At 43.6% G+C, this 15,370-nt stretch overlaps 1 pseudogene; it reads right to left on the bottom strand.

The window, feature by feature from the left end:
* Positions 1 to 14,729: 14,729 nt before the first annotated feature.
* Positions 14,730 to 15,370, bottom strand: LOC126631348 (basic leucine zipper 34-like; annotated as a pseudogene).

Here is a 15,370-nt window from a genome sequence, read left to right as displayed (position 1 = left end):
AGAGGCACCTACTTTTCCAGCCTTGTCAGCACCTGTCACACGCACACTCAGCTTTGCGGAAATTATGGGCATTCTGTCGAAGATTTCTGGCGAAGTAGAAAGCACATGAATCGTACTGTTCAATCACCCACTTCCCACACGCAACAGTAGCTCATGGGTACCACAGATAACTTTGCCAAAGTTCTCTGACAAAGTTGAGACACGTGAAGCTTGCAGCTCCCACTACATCGCTCTGACCAAGAAGGGTAAAAGAATTGCAAAGAAACAACACTAACAAAGTTTAGACACATAAATTTTGAAGGTCTAGCAACCATATTATTACCCACAAGGGTAAATGAACAGTACCACTGCTGGATAATTGGAAAGTCCCGGTGTGTCAACCTCTGTGCTTCGTGGCAAGGTAGACTAGCAAACATGCCCAACCTTTACTCACATTCGAGAAAACACTCCTAACAAGATTGCTTGCTCCAAAATCGAAGAGGCACCGCCCTCCGAATCTCGAGAGCCAGACTCCCAACATGATTACTTTCTCAAAAATCGAAGAGAGGGTAAAGGAACAGTACCACTGCTGGATAATTGGAAAGTCCCTGTGTGTCAACCTCTGTGCTTCGTGGCAAGGTAGACTAGCAAACATGCCCAACCTTTACTCTCATTCGAGAAAACACTCCCAACAAGATTGCTTGCTCCAAAATCGAAGAGGCACCGCCCTCCGAATCTCGAGAGCCAGACTCCCAACATGATTACTTTCTCAAAAATCGAAGAGACACCGCTTTCCGAATCTCGAGAGCCAGACCCCCAGCAGGATTGCTTTCTCAAAAATCGAAGAGGCATCGTTCTCCGAATCTCGAGAGCCAGACCCCCGACAGGTCTGTAATCTTCACACGCAACATCAGCTTTCCAGATACCAAAAACCACTTTTTCAAAGTGCTCTGACAGAATTAAAACATGTGAAGCTGGCAGCTCCCACTACCGTGCTATAACCAAGCAGGGTAAAGGAATAGCATTATTACTTGATGTTAGGGAGACTCCTATATATGTCGACTTCCATCCCTAACGGACAGGCAGACCTGCAAAAATGCTCAACCCTTTCTCTTATCTGAGAGGGCACTCCCAACAAAGCCTTTCGAAATATTCAGCTTTTTTTCCCCCCGATAATACCTCTGTAAACAAGCTATACTAGAGCAAGAATATCTCATATCATCAGGGTTAAAAGCAAGAGTATCCCATATCATGCTTTTTCCCTGTCTTTTCCTTTGGCCTTGTTCTTACCTGCAAGACAAGGAGAAAGAGAGCAATCAGTCAGCACTTGGAATCAAGCTTCCAGCCAGGAACTGACTGCCTGGAACCCCTTACCTGATTACTTACCTGGCATTGCTCTCGAGTACTCATCTTCAACATCTTATGCTTCCAGGGAAGATACCGCATCTGCCTGAGGAACAGATAGGGCAAGTGAGAAGGATACAAGGAAGCATGTGGAGACAAGCGTAACAGCACACGTGCCGATACATCCACTACTCTATCAAAAGCAAAAGTATCCCATATCAGCAGGGTCGAACGTACTCTAGATTTGATGGACTTGTTTTGACCCTCAAATTCTTCAGTCGGCCTCATACTCTGGAGGAAACCAGAAAACCCTCCAGCCCAGTTCAAGAATAAGCCTGTGGAAAGTTACTTCTTCAAAAGCAAAAGTATCCCATATCATCTCTCCTCATTTTTCTTCTCTTTATCCTTCATGCTGCCTGCAAGATAGGGAGAATGTGAACAATCAGCCGGAGCTCTGATTGCTTACCTTGTCTGTCACCTCTTTCAGCAGATCCCTCAGCTCGGCGACTTGGGGGACTCCTACTACATGGTTTGTATCTCGCTTGACCAAGCATGAAACTACAAGTAAGCTTCAAGTGAAATTGATACATTACCTTGTGCATCTCCACCAGTTACAGATACCACCCCTGGATGGAGGAAAAGTACTTCCAGAGAAGATGCCACATCTACCTATGAGACAGATAAGGCAAGTCAAGACGATATCACACTCCGGTACTTAGAAGTTTCGTGGCTACGAGATCATTCTCCCACAATTTTTCCTAATGTCATTTGTACTAAATCATTCACTTGTACTCACTAAAGGAGAGCTTGAACCTATGTACTTATGTAAACCCTTCACAATTAATGAGAACTCCTCTATTCCGTGGACGTAGCCAATCTGGGTGAACCACGTACATCTTGTGTTTGCTTTCCTATCTCTATCCATTTATATACTTATCCACACTAATGACCGGAGCAATCTAGCGAAGATCACAAAAAGTGACCGTTTTCGCTACCTAGGATCTATCTTGCAAGAGAACGGAGAATTAGATGGAGATCTCAACCATAGAATACAAGCTGGATGGATGAAGTGTAAGAGTGCATCCGGCGTGTTGTGTAACCGTCGTAGGCCACTGAAGCTTAAGGGAAAATTTTATAGGACGGCAATAAGGCCAGCGATGTTGTATGGCACAGAATGTTGGGCGGTGAAGCATCAACGTACACAAAATGGGTGTAGCGGAGATGAGGATGCTTCGTGGGATGTATGGGCACACGAGAAAGGATAAGATTGGGAATTAGGATATCCGAGGTAAAGTAGGAGTAGCCAAAATTGAAGGAAAGATGAGAGAAAATCGGTCCCGGTGGTTTGGACATGTGCAAAGAAGGCCTACTGACGCTCCGGTTCGAAAATGTGACTACGGGACAGAGGTTCGGGGCCGAAGGAGTAGAGGAAGACCTAGGAAAACTTTGGAAGAGACCCTAAGAAAAGACTTGAGTACTTGGATCTAACGGAGGACATGATACAAATGAGCGCAATGGCGTTCTAGGATTCATATAGCCGACCCCACTTAGTGGGAAAAGGCTTTGTTGTTGTTGTATTTATCGTGCGATTTCGCCCCCTTTAATTTTCCTAATGCCGTTAAAGATGCTCTGAGCCATTGCAAAAGATTGGATCTCCTATACCTGACGACTAAAGCTTTGCTTGTCGGAAGTGCACAAACCAAAGCATCGATCGTTTTTCCCCGACAATTTGCATTCCGTTGGGTAAAAGTTATTCGCCCAACGAAATATTATTTGTCGAACAAATGGTAATTGCTGGTAGTGCAAGAGAACAAGATGTAAGACATATTCTGAAATCACAACAACAAGACAGTAGGATCACGAATAAATTAAATCATTATAAAATAGAGATGAACTAATTATATTTAACTTATCTGTAGAATACGAAAGACATGGCTTTTCCGGATGACAAAGGATGAGTTCACAAGGTTGTCTTCTCCTTCCAATACTCCAAAATTGTGAGGAATTCAACGTATGGAAGCTGGGACTTAACCTAGTATTTATATACCATTAGGGTTCCTTATTAGCCGGCCTATTAACAGCTACGAAGTTCAACCCTCTCACCTTGATTGAGTCCTATCATGATGCAATATCTTTGTATTTGAACCTCTAGATGATTCTCCTAGATTAGCTGCAATGATTTAAGACTCCACAATTCTTACTAACAAGGACTCTTAATTTACTCAAATTGCACATCGCTGAATAATCAGGTGATTTGTTCATCAAGTAAACCATTTGTCACACATTGCCATTCACATAACTTTACACAAGAAGCATGTCTCTTTTCTCTCATCCACTACCCTCTTAGTCTTCCATAGGTATCGAACATTTGAGGGTTCCTAAGTTGGAACTTGGAGAACACATGCAAGGAAGATCAAGGGCAAGAAGCTTGGAGCTTGTAGGACGGAGCTTGGAGAAGTACCAACGAGAGCTTAGATAGAAAGCATGCTACAAAGGTAAGCTTCGAAACAAAATATCGTTTAGAAACTGAATTTTTTTCACTCGGGTTGTATTGAGTATTCAAAAGCTTATAAAATATAGAGTATTCACCCAACCACCATAAGTAAAGCTTATAAAATTCTACAAGTACACCCAGCACTTTCCACAAATACCCTTATTGAAACCCATTATCATTCACCTTAAGAATATGTAAGTTCACCAAACAATAGGGGTGCAATCTGGAATGGTGTTTCTAATTTTGACTGTAAAATTTTAGATTCCGAATATTTTTCAAAAATTGGTTGACTGAACTCGTCCCTGTGCATTCAACTCTTAAGTGTTTCAAACTTATTAAAGACTTTCAAGATATGTCAACTTTTTATAGTAATTTTCTCAAATTATATATATTTTTTAAGAAAATTTGATATATTATTGACTGAATGAAGATTATATCAAATCTTAGTGAAGGAGATCTTGAATAAAGTTAGGAGGCTTCTCAAACCAAACTAGTTCATTGCCAATTGACAAGGCAAACCTAGCCAATCTACGTGCAACACCATTACATGTTCTAGGTGTATGCAGGAACTCCGTGGTGTGAAGAAGGCGATAGGTGACGTCCTCAGCAAGAAGCCCCATGTCAGACAAACTCCCAGAATGATTGCCGATGAGAGTAACAGCTTGTGAGGAATCACTCTCCACCACCAGGCGGTGAACCCCGAGTTGCTGTGCAAGTCTCACACCTGCCAGAACTGCCCACAACTCCGCTTGAATCACTGATCCCACTCCCATCTTCCTCCACACACCAGCTGCCAAAAAATTCCCACGCTATATTTTGTAATCAACTTTTGTATTTATTCTTAATTTTGGATACATTTTGTTCACCGTCTTATATTGAATGTATACTTATATAACACAAAGTTAATTGAATTTATACATATACATATACCAAATATTAATAAAAATCAATAAATTGCATGACTGAAAAAGTTAGAAAATATTAAAAAACTTATAAATTATATGAATTTCTAAATTAAGTTTCAAAATTACTGAAATTACTCAGATTCCGGATTTGAAAGGTGTGATCTGATCCAACCCGATTCCAAAATTTTGGAACGGAAGTTGAAAAGGTTATTTTAGATATGTTCCTTCCGACAAATACCCCTACAACAAACACCCGCATACAACCCACATGCCTCAACGTTCTTTAAAATCTTGAAACAAAAAATGAAAGATCTAGGTTGAAATTTGGGTGTATAAATATGTGTTTGTAAATGGATGACGAAAATTCATGGAAAAAATGAATCGAGTTGAGTGCGGTCTTGGTTGACTAAACTCGTCTCTATGCATTCAACTCTTGAGGTCTAAATATTAATGTAGTTGTTTAGCAAGGGACTTCTAAATATATTATATGAAGGACGTGCTATTTTGAAGTACTATGTTGGCGTTAGGATTACTGTAGCCACTGGTGACACACCCCGACCTGAATCGAGGCATGCTGGCCGTCACGTGAGGGTGACGTAGCCATGTGCGCAGTGTGGAAGTGATAATGATATGAAAATGTGAGTAATTAAAAACCAAACTAACTAATTTACACTAGAGAAATATATCACTGTGTGAGAGTGTTTAAAGTGGGGATACAATACTCAAAGCGTAGTCATCCTAGGTGCAATCCAGCAACTAAGCATTAATTATACAAAACATGAAAGAAAGTTCCTACATGTACTTAAAGATTGTCAGAACCGCCGTAGAGTCCTTGTGAGCCACCACTACAAACGTCTAGCTAGAACCTGGAGGGGCGCAAAAATAGAAAACGTGAGTGGGCAAAAACAAAGCTTTGAAAACACATTTCTTTTTCAAATATAATAACCCTTCACCGTAAAACCCGTATAATTTCCCAGAAAATAAAAATACATACGTATATAGAAATCATGCTTAAGAGCAGTGGAAACCAAGTAGATGTCATGTCAAATATCTCAGTAATAAATATGTAAGCCAGGTGATGTGAATCAATGTAAAATGATATGTCAGCCGGAGTCACCTAACATGACCTGTACGGCTGAATCTATAACTCATCTACCAATCTAACAATTCTTGCACACGAGTTGGAACCACCTAATGTGGTATGTACTACAGGCTGGGTGTAAATAGGTATGCTCAAGTGCTATGATCACGTGAAGGCTGTGCGAAGTATTGTAAGTCACCTACGAGTTGGAACCACCTAATGTGGTCTGTACGACAGGCTGACATCTGCCTTGGATTCAAGGTGAGCGTGTGGTGCGGGAGGTGAACGATCACGTGAAGGCTAGGCCCTGGCCTCAGGCGGAGCACTAACACCGGGGTGTAGGATAATGAACATTGAACGCATCTAGGCATAACCATACATAATGCTAGTCAATATCATCAATATGCACTCACCTGAAGCTTACCTGGGTGTCCGTAGCGTCATACAATATTATGCATATCTATACTAATGCATATACTAAAATGTGATGCAATTGACATGACATTTAAAAATGTAACTCCATTTAAAATAGTTTTTGGGAAAATGTAAAGCATATATACGTATTTATAGAAAACCAAAAGCCCACTCACTGGTATGTAGCAGGGTCGTAGCCCCCAATTCTTGTCTGGCTACGCTCGTCCTCCGAATATGTCTCACTTATATGTGAAACAACTGATTAAACGTTAATTACTAAGCATGTTGATACACAAAATCCAGAGGATCTTGGACCAACGTAAATCCGGCCGTGAATCACAAAAACGCTCAAGAACACAAAGATGTATCGTGGTTCACCCCAATGTTTGGGCTACGTCCACACTGATGTTGATTATGCATGTATGTATAGATTACAATAGATCGGCAAGGGAGCTCTCTGTGGATGCCGCCTTTGCCATTTTCTCTCTGTTTGGCTGAGAGGGTATTGCCCTCTATATTGTTGTGAGGGTTGAGTATGAGACTCTTTGGATCTTCTGGATGTGAGGGTAAAACCCAGAGACGAGGCCCAATATATGGTACCAACAGGAGTCCCCCAAGTCTTCAGTCAAGAGAGACTTTTGGTTGGAGACTTCAAATCCAATCCATGTATGGGCTGAAGTGGCTAGATGTTTTGAACCAGTACTCAACACAAGGCAATGCTCAACATAAAGCAATACTCGGCTAAAGGTATTACATGTTACGATAATGCTCGGCTGGAGGCGATGCTCGTTGCGAGGCTGCTTGGCTAAAGGCTATGCTCGCGGCAAGACGGTTGCTCGGCTGGAGGCGATGCTCGTTGTGAGGCTGCTCGGCTAGAGGCTATGCTCGCTGCGAGGTTGCTCGACTCGTGGTATTCCTCATTGCAAGTATCTACTTTATGTCGACCTGCACTCATTATGAGTTGATTCTTTACATGATTTGGGTCCGCTTGTCGGGTTCGCATATTGGGTTCTTTTAATCAGCAACAATGTTGATCAATGAATCTAGTTACTCAATAATTCCTGACAATAAATGACAGTATAAGTATGATCGTATAATGAATAAATCAAATTGACAAAGTTTGTCAAGGCAAAATATTGTACTATGTGCCTTCTATAAATAAATAATTTATTTAGTCGTGTGGTAAATCACATGTTGTATAAGTGACATAGTTTAAAGGCAATCATATGTCACTAGGTAATGAATAAATATTGCACGTGTATTTGGGTTAAATATGTGTCACTAGGTGCTGAATAATATATATATATATACACATATTATATTTTCCTTCGTGGGGTTGTTCTGGGATAGTGGGTTGTTTGTCCCTTTATGATGAAGGTTTCATCATAACGTTTAAATAATAAAGGTTACTTTCATCATAACATATATCAATAACATATTAAATAAATGATGAAAACATAATTGTGGATGCAAATTTCTTCCTCCTCGATCTTGGACGATTTTGCACCTACAAAACAATTAACACCTTAGGTTAAGGCCAAGAGCCTCACGCGCCCACGATGAATGGGGGGGCTTTGGCCGAAGAACCTCCGATGCCAAAGTCAGAATTTAGAGAGAAAGAGTGTTTAGAGAATTTTGGAATTTTTGCCAAAGTGTTGGAATGGGTTTTTGGTGGAAATGAGAGCATATATATAGGGATAGGAGGTGGCTTAATTTAGCAATTAATATATTAATTGGTTAATTATCAATATAAAGGGAATGTTTTTATGACTTTCATGGCATGATCAGCTAATCAATCAAATAATGGTTGAAAAGATTAGCTAACCAATGTAAAATAGGCAAATTGTGGTAGGAAATCAAAGGGAATGGCCGGCCCCCATTTTGGAGAAGGACCAACGGCTTTTAGGGTGATTTTTGGCTTTTAATTGATAATTTAATTGAAAATTAATGAGTTTATTAGGTAATAATCCCATTAATTTGTCAATTAACTCAATTTACGTGGAATATTTGGTAGGTTATAGAATGGTTATTTAATTATTTGGCTAGGAAGGAAAGTGAGGTAAAAATATATGAAATAAGATAGGTTTTGAATTGTTACCTCTTTTGGAGCATTTTTTAATTGGTTGAGGATGATTACCCACTACTTGCGCGTAGGAATCCCGTTATACCTCAAGGGTATTTTTGTCTTCTTTTGTCCCAAAGTCCACGTGTCACTTAGTGAATATTTTTGGCTCCACAAATGCCCCCACACCTGTTGGGCTGCTCGCAGAAAATGGCAGCAGGTGTAGAGATCTTCTTGCTTTAGGAAACTTAAGACTGCTTCCTATTTTGATGTTGATTCTCTCTTTAACAGGAAATTAGATCCTTCTAGGAAAAGGAAATAAATTTCTCTCAAAGCCTATTTAAGTCCACCTTAAGTGGGTTATTAAATCAACTTTGGAGAGCGATTTATTCTACCCTACAAGAGAGAGATAGCTTAGAGGATATTTGTTCCCCCTCCTCTAGCAATCTTCTACATCTTGCCCGTGCAACGGACCGTCTTTCGTTGCTTTCTTCGTCTTCTTCGTGCCTCACCAATGTAAGAAAAATTTAATTTTTCTTTCCTTATTCTTGGATAGTACTATTGCGGGGTAGCCGTTAGGGTGGTGTGGCAGGTCGGCTGGCAGGGGCCAGGAACTGGCTCGACATGGGTTGAAGAGATGTTGTGGCAGGGACCACTGCTTGGGTAAATTAGCTTGGCTTGAGCTAAGGGCAGCTTGTGCAGCTGGGGTCGAGGATTGTGGCGCTGGGACGCAGTGCTAGGCGAGCCGCATGGCTCATGTCCTTTGGGCTCTTGGACCTGACTCGGGCCAGGCTAGCGATTGAGAGAAATAAGGAGATTGCGGGTCTCATGGGCTGCTGGAATGTTGGCCATGCAGGCCTCCTGCCTGCTGGAATGCTGGGTTGAGATCCCCTGCTGAGTACCATGAATGTCGTTGGCTGCTTAGTCCTCTTTGCTGAAAGAAATGTGGGTTGCTCCAGAAAGAAGAGGTAAAGAGGATCAAGGCGGATGCATTGGCTCGTCTGATCGCTGTCGTGGGGCTTACTATGAATGAAGATAGAAAGAAGAGATCTTCCCCGCCTGCTCATGAGATGCCAGTTAAGAAAAAACTAAAGACTTCTACTGCTGCTCATGAGGGTCCGCTTGCTACCGAGAGGTATGTGATTGACATGACTTCTTCCAATGGGAAGAAAAATAAGGCTGCTAGATCTGAGCATGTGGCGTCTTCCATGTTGAGAATGGCTAGTACAATTGTGGATAAGATTGCTCAGCGTAAAGGTTTTATCATGCCCCCAGTGCCGAAATCTGTACCAGGACGTTCTTTGGGAGCCAAGTCCGGTTCACCTTTGTAGAGACTTGCTATTATGAAGAGAGGTAAGGTGGACTCTGCTGCTAAAGTGGCGCCAAAGCCTGTTTCCTTTGCTGCTGAGATTGATTCACCTCAGATTCAAGATCTTAAGCTTGCAGTTTCTAAGCTTCGTTTTGCTGCTTATGCTAAGAAATGAGTGGATGAGCTTCTCTATTTCTCCAGAAGACTTGCTTGCTTTTATTTTTAAGGCTTCCATTGGTGAAGTAGTTGGAGAAGTTAGTGCCCAGACTGGGGCAGCCGGGGGTGAAGAGCCGGATGATGTCGCTGCTAAGAGCATTACGACTGTTGAAGGTGTGGCGACCGAGTAGTCGTGGGATGTCCAAGCTGCTGTAGTGTAGTATTTTAGGTAGCCTTTAGGATTTTCTTTGTTTTTCCTTGTAGCTCTTGTTTTGCTTGAACTCCTTCGGCCTTTGCTAGTTGTTTATAAACATGTTTTCCTTCGTTTTTCTTCATCTTCACTTCTTTTATTCATGCCCTAACCTTTAGACTTGATAGACCAGTGGCAGGCATGCTACTTTTTTATAAGCAGACAAGCTCGCGTAGCCTATGCAGCCGTAGGTGTTGGTGTAGAACTTTGCAAAGTTGTTAGCCATAGGGTTGGCAGCCGGATGCCTTACTTACAGAAGCAGACAAGTCCGCGTAACCACTAGGTTGTTAACCTTGACTTTCTTCAATTCCGTAGGTTGCGTAGCAAGTATCACAACACTTTAGGACTTGGTGTAGGTTGTTCCGCGCTTGGCAGAGGTGAAGCTTATCGACTACGTAGCATGTCGGTAGTGGATAAAACTTCGTATATGCGCGCTAGCTTGTTTAACCTTTCACAAGAATGTGCGGTTTCATAAGTCTAGCGCGGCTTTACTGCTTGAAGGGCAAGCCGTAGGCAGTCTTCCGGAATCCGTAGGCTACCTTAGTGCACTCGGTAGCAGCTTTAGGATTCCATGGCAGCTGTTCATCGAATGTACTGCGTAATGTGCCCTCTCCGTCTCTAGGGCCCGGTTCCCCACGGATTAGGCCAAGAGACCCAAAATCCTTCAGTTAGCTAAGCCTTGAAAAAGACCATTGCGGCTACTTCTAGGAATCCCTGCGCAAGCCATCGTGCATTTAGTTATACTAGGGCAGCCAGGCTCATCCACGTCTGGATATTCGAAGTGTAAAGTTTATCCTCCCGTCTTGGAGAGCTGACCCATATGGGTGTCGGGGAATTGGTTTACCTTCTCGCACTGGAGAGCATGGTTGGTCATTCGGGGGGCGCAATTCCTGCGATGGGTCCCTAAGAAGGGCGCAGTCTTCTTTTGAAGTGTCGGAGTGATCAGTTGTTATAAGCATGCAGCCGAGCCAAGTTGTGATTACTTCTGAATTCCTCATTGAAAAACGAGTGAAACGAACGAGAACTTAGCTGTAAGGTAGGAACTGCATAACAACTGGATAGTCCTCGACTTGTGAGGTGGTGCCCGTCGAGCTTCTTGAGTCTTCGGGCTTTGATGTAGTGGGAGGTCACACATGGTACTTCTTCAGATTGTAGGCGCTCCACTACTTTTCGATCTTTTTATCGTTTCATGGTAGTGGGGGTATAATTACTCTTGTCGCCTATTCTGCTGAGCTTGTACAGACCTTCCCAGATGAGATCCATCTTTTTTGATGTTTCGGCCTGCCTATTACCTTGAGGATATCTCGGCATGGACATATGCTGCTTGATGCCATATTTTTGGAAGAACTTCGCCAAATCTTTGCCCACGAATTGCAGGCCGTTGTTGGTGACGATTGATTAAGGGATGCCAAATCGATAAATGATGTTCCTCCATATGAAGCGCTCTATGTCCGTCTGAATCGTGGTCGTCACGGGCTCTGCTTCCACCTATTTGGTGAAGTAGTCGGTTGCCACGAACCACGGCTACTCGCGAGCCTTTGTAGTTGGATGCGCCGTTGACATGCGAATGCCAGAAATCTCTATTGAGGGAATATGTGTGGCTAAAGTGTGATCGACTGCCTTCGGGGCATCGTTGGGCCGAGTTGTTACGTTCGTCAGAAAACTTTGCATCTGCCAGGGTCTACGCCTTTATCGTCGCCGGTTTGGATTCGGCGGAATAGTGCGTCATGATGATGATTGCAGGTAACTGTAGAATACAGGTAGTCGGGCCCCCAGCTCTTCTCACATGATGGTAGAGCTTATTGCTACTTTAGATACCGTCAAACATGCGAATAAGTCATCCGCTGCTTCTAGGGAGGTGATGTCGGGTACTTTTTCAAGTCCTTGAATATGCATTGGCGAGCCTTATCCCAAAGTGCATGCTTCTCTGCTAAAGCAAAAGAGTCTGCCATAGTTAGATATTCTTTCATGATCAATTTTCTGAATAGCGGGTGGTCTGCTGGAAGTCCTTTTTGGAAGGCTGCTCTAGCTATCGAGTTGTTGCATCCGACTATTTTTGCCTTCTCTACTTTGAACCTCCTCACATAGTCGCGAAGCGACTCCTTTGGATTCTTCTTGACGTCGAACAAATGGTCAGACTTCTTTTTGATCGAGTGATAGGATGAATATTCTTGGGTGAAAACCAAAGAAAGTTCGTAGAAATTCTGGATGGATTGTGGCGGCAGGGTGTAGAACCAATCTTGCGCCTCGCCTTGTAGAGTGGTGGCGAATATCTTGCACATGAGATCATTGTTATTTCGATAAAGGATCATTGCACTTTGGTAACGTTTTAAGTGTCTCTCCGGGTCTTCATCCCCTTTGAAAGATGTGAAATGTGGCATGCTGAACTCGCGTGGAGGCTCTGCCTGCTCGATCTCCTCCGTGAAGGGTGACCTGCTTATGTTGGTTATGTTCCGTCGTAGTGCCTCGTCGGTGACCTCGTTGCGTTGGAAATCATGTAATCGCTTGGTCAATAGTCTCTCTACTTCTTCCTGAATTTGCCTTTGTTGGGGTAGCGGAGCTCTCGGCTGCCCCCAGTCATGACTTGCTGGTTTAGGCTGCTCTTCCATGTGTTTGGCTCGTCTATGCCGCAGATGCAGTGCATGTGGTGTATTTCTAGTAGGCGAACGAGTTCTTCACAGGATACTGGTTGAACTTGAGCTGGATTGAGTGACTGCTTCTCTCCGTCCGTCGTGCTGCCTACTCTGATGTGAGGTGGAGGACGCTCCTTGTGGCTTAGCTGCGAATAGACACTTTGCCCGGAATGTTGTTCATGTTGACTATCGGAGTATGACCCCAACCGTGAATGTATGCTCCTCCGTGGGCCTAGTCGAGAGTGCATGCTCTTTCGCGCTGTAAGAAGGGAATGTACACTGCCCAAACGTTCGGCTCGTGGCTGGTCGAGTGGCTGCTTGCCGGGATGCTACTGGAAATGTCCGTCTTCCCTTGTCCTACTTCGGGATACCTCGTTCGGGGCACGTTGGATCCCGATGCGTTGCAAAAGTTGATTCACCAAGGTTGTCTGTTGTGCAAGGGCGCTCGTCAACTCTATGACTTGTCAAGACAAGTGTTGTTCGCCATTTGGATTGGAAGAGCTTGGAAGGAATACGCCTCCTTGGGCAGTGGAAGGGTGGTAAACTCTGGGCGCGAGATTTGAGTTGGGAAATGTCAAATCTGTAAAAAATGTGGTAAGAATGCTCCCGGCTCGATGGTAGGTCCAGATGGTTGAGATAGTCTTGGGCCGACTTGGGCTGCTTGGAAAGCCACGGGAGCAGTCTGGGCCTTGAGAGTGGGCTGCTCATCGGGAGCAGGCTGGGTCACGAGAGCAGGCTGCTTGGCAGGAGCAGGTTGGGCCATGAGAATGGGCTGCTCGACGGAAGCAGGCTGGACCACGGGAGTGGGCTGCTCGTCGGGAGCAGGCTGGGCCACGAGAGCAGGCTGCTTGGCAGGAGCAGGCTGGGCCACGGGAGTGGGCTATTTGACTGAAGCAGGCTGGGCCATGGGAGTGGGCTGCTCGTCGGGAGCAGGCTGCTTGGTAGGAGCAGGCTGGGCACGGGAGTGGGCTGCTCGACGGAAGCAGGCTGGGTCATGAGAGCAGGCTGCTTGGCAGGAGCAGGTTGGGCCGTGAGAGTGGGCTGCTCGACGGAAGCAGGCTGGACCACGGGAGTGGGCTGCTCGTCGGGAGCAGGCTAGGCCACGAGAGCAGGCTGCTTGGCAGGAGCAGGCTGGGCCACGGGAGTGGGCTGTTCGACTGAAGCAGGCTGGGCCACGGAAGTGGGCTGCTCGTCGGGAGCAGGCTGCTTGGCAGTGATTTTTGGCTTTTAATTGATAATTTAATTGAAAATTAATGAGTTTATTAGGTAATAATCCCATTAATTTGTCAATTAACTCAATTTATGTGGAATATTTGGTAGGTTATAGAATGGTTATTTAATTATTTGGCTAGGAAGGAAAGTGAGGTAAAAATATATGAAATGAGATAGGTTTTGAATTGTTACCTCTTTTGGAGCATTTTTTAATTAGTTGAGGATGATTACCCACTACTTGCGCGTAGGAATCCCGTTATACCTCAAGGGTATTTTTGTCTTCTTTTGTCCCAAAGTCCACGTGTCACTTAGTGAATATTTTTGGCTCCACAATAATGATGTCTGCTGAAAAGAAAAAGTAAAATGTTTTATTTCTTTTAGCAGAGAAAAGAGAGAGATGCAGAGAGCCTAAACAATGAGGAGCTGCTGCTCCATTCGTCAATCATCACTCCACTAAAGTATGTGTATATATATATATATATATATATATATATAACTTTATGTGAAGTGCTTTGTAATGTTTTTTACTGTGAGCATGTGATAAAATCATTACATAATGTAAATGGTGTAGTGGATGTACAGACTTTTACCACATTTTATAATAATGATCACAGTGATATCACATGTAAAGGAACAATTATATTATTTAACTAATATGCCATCATGTTAATAGATAATAATAAAGTAATAAAATAACAAAAAAAAGAATCTTATCTTGCTGTGTTCTGTGGCTTTTTTAGAAAAGCCTTTTCATGATGAAAGTTTCATTGTTGGTGGGCATCTTTTGGCACACTTTGATGCTTTTCATTTTTTGAATACTGAGGACGGCAAGCTCCACGTTACTGTTAGAAAATCAAACGCTTTGCAATACTAGTGCTGCTGTGGGACTCTTATCTTCCTGTTCCCATGGTTTTTTCAGAAAAGCCATTTCCCATGTTCTCGAACTCCTCGAAAGCGAGCTTCGGATGCTCGTGGATTCTCTGCAAGCCAGTTCTCCGTGGCTTTTCCCGTTGCTTTTTGGAGAAAGTGGAGTACCATCTCTTGGCTCTTTTAGGATCAATTTTCCTACCATTGAATGTGGTTTGTAGTTCGCATTGGCTTTCCCCCTCTTCAGATTCATTCTTTAGCTGCTTATTAATCCCTGCGTTTCTTTCTCATCGTCATTGATGATATCATGATCGGAAGGCGTGGACGGATTCGACGATGACCACGTGGGTCCCACTGTTGTGGCAGCGGCAAAGATTTCATCGGTGGTGAACATGGACATGAACTGTTCGTCGTCAAACCTATCAAACTTGTGATTGTTGTTAGCGTGCGAGTGCGAGTGCGAGCCTGGAGGTGCAGCGGAGACGAGGCATTCTTCCTCCATTGGTGCCTCGAGGAAAGTGGTGGAGTCGCTGACGGATCTCCAGTGGGATCCCCGTCTTACCGACGAGAAGTCGAGGAATTCAGCGACCCAACAAGGGTTTTGAGACGTGGTGGCGGCTGTGGCATTTCCATTTGGTGAACAGCCACCCAATGAAGTTGGCAT

This window comes from Malus sylvestris, chromosome 8, assembly GCF_916048215.2.
Source record: "Malus sylvestris chromosome 8, drMalSylv7.2, whole genome shotgun sequence".
NCBI lineage: Eukaryota > Viridiplantae > Streptophyta > Magnoliopsida > Rosales > Rosaceae > Malus > Malus sylvestris.
The sequence above is the reverse complement of the archived record's forward strand: the minus strand, read 5'-3'. Positions and strand labels throughout refer to the sequence as shown.